This window comes from Lissotriton helveticus, chromosome 2_1 (genome assembly GCF_964261635.1).
Source record: "Lissotriton helveticus chromosome 2_1, aLisHel1.1, whole genome shotgun sequence".
NCBI classification, from domain to species: domain Eukaryota; kingdom Metazoa; phylum Chordata; class Amphibia; order Caudata; family Salamandridae; genus Lissotriton; species Lissotriton helveticus.
Window position 1 is genome coordinate 1,418,798,475 of NC_136059.1, and position 2,268 is coordinate 1,418,800,742.

General features: G+C 44.7%; 1 pseudogene; it reads right to left on the bottom strand.

The window, feature by feature from the left end:
- Positions 1-228: 228 nt before the first annotated feature.
- On the bottom strand, positions 229-1,725 carry LOC144820266 (endogenous retrovirus group PABLB member 1 Env polyprotein-like; annotated as a pseudogene).
- Between the last annotated feature and the right edge of the window lie 543 nt (positions 1,726-2,268).

Genomic DNA, 2,268 nt, shown 5'->3' on the forward strand with positions numbered 1-2,268 from the left:
GCTGCCGTATACAAAATGGAAGCCAAGGGTTCTGAACGATAATGACGATTTCGAGGTGAAATCGTCACTCGAATATGCTGAAAATGCTTGTACATGGTGTACTCGTCATTCTCGGTCTTTTGATACTAAATTCGTCATGTTACGACGAAGTTTTATTCACGAGTTCGGAATTTTCAGAACCACACACCCTCCTTTTGCCCTTACATAGGCAATTAACCTAATCTCATGCTAATCTGAGTCCAGGTCTATATTCCTAAAGTCATTGAGATGTTGCTGTAACATCATTCTAGTACTTAGTTCGTCTCTTGATACAGGTTTCCTTACACATGATGTGACACAGAGGCCACATATTGCAGGAGCACACTGCACGCACAGACAGAACAGGAAAAGAATGGCTAAGACCATCCCAATGACCATCAGAATTTTCCATCCCCAAGCCGATATCAGTTCCCAGAAACATCCCATTAATGACCAATCTCCTTTATCCACATGAATAGATTCGGAAATCTTATGCAGTTTAGAGATGGCCTGGTACACTGTTGGAGCGTTATCTGGGATGAAAACACAGCAACTCGATTGGATCAATCTACATACCCCACCTCGGTCTGCAAGTATGACATCTAAAGGGACCCTGTTCTGAAGGGTCATAAGTCGATCCGACTGGAGCTCAGCAGTCAAGTTACTAAGGGCACCAGCAGTTTCAATCACGGTGGACTCAACTACCCTTGTCAATTGCCTTATGTTCCTGCTGTTAGCCATGGATCCCCAGAACGGCAGAAAACCCTTTGCAAAGTCCCCAAATTCTTGACCTGCAGTGTCTTCTTCACTCAAGACACCTCTAACTACCCTTGTCTTGTGGTAATCTGCCGCTGCTGTGCAGGTGGGAGGCAACAGGAATGAAACAAAACATGAGCCCAAAAAGTCAGGGGGCAACCATGTATAGGCTCAATCATGGCAGATGAAATAGGTACCCTTGGCTGCCAAAAACGCAGGGGAAGTCTGAGACCCAAAAACATACGTTTCAGTACAGACACTCTTCCCTAACTGAGCTCTGGGATTCTTGCCAGTACCCTGCAGACACAAGTGGCCCTGATGGGGCACAATCCAGATCGGGGACGATCCCTTAGCTTGCTGTCTCTCGCTCAGAGTAGCTTCATATCCGGTCACGTTCCAATTTATATATGCAAATATCTCATCGTCCGGGGTATTTTCATAAGAGATTTCTCCCTTAATCATGTCAACTATACCCTTAACCAAAGCACTATTCTTGGGATTGTCTTTTACAGAACGTAGGGGGTGGACTTCACGAGCATATATGAATATTGTTCTGTATGCCCACACAGAACCATTATTGCTGAAAGGCAGAACCAGATAAGGGATACCTTTATCTGTTGTGTGAGGCATGAGACCACACACCCAACAGTTAGTCGTGTTCATTACTAGTTGGTGTTGGTGCAACAGCTGAACAAAGGAGTCATTAATGAACTCTAATCTCCTATTGGATTCATGGTCAGGAAGAGGGTGGAAAGAATGAGAGGAAACAGTAGGAGGAGGTATGGGCGATGCAGTGGGTACAAATGTTACACGAAAAGAGAACAGAACATAACTTATTAAAAATATCATCATACTGAATAACATACAAATGCACAATATCAAGAAGCTTTTCTTTGTCATAGTTTTACATAATCTGTGTTTAAAGTTCATTTCCTTGGCAGGTCTCTCCATCCCGAGAAACTCCATCCTCTCTAAAGCGCTGCCCGCGACGGGAGGTTGATTCTGCTAAGAAATGCTTCTGTCAGTCTAGGGCAACTCCCTTGGACCAACCAGAACTGCCGACCTAACGTCGTCAGCTGCACCCCAAAGACTTTAAGCAATCGCGGCCCTAGCAGCGGAACCCGGATGGCGGTTCGAAAAACAAAAATAAGCAAGTTTCTCAGATGGGAGAGCTGCACTTTCAAAAATAGCACTTGGAGGAAAAAGAAATATATTTATTTGTGCATAGGTCTCGGTCTCAAATTGTAACGTTTTCTTCCAGGTACTGTTTGATCCTGAAACAAAAGTTCAGGCTCCAAAGTGTTCAATCGCTTGGATGGTGGCACAGCCTCTTGCAAAATGTTCTCACTTTCACGTTCAGAGTTAGTTCCTTTTACACGTGCATCACTGAAAGGTAGGAAACGTGGCACGGTGTTTGTTTCTGAGTCAGCGACACCCTTCTGGACCCACTGGTCATACGGCAGAGGTAAAGGGATTCTTTTACAGTGGACCCAG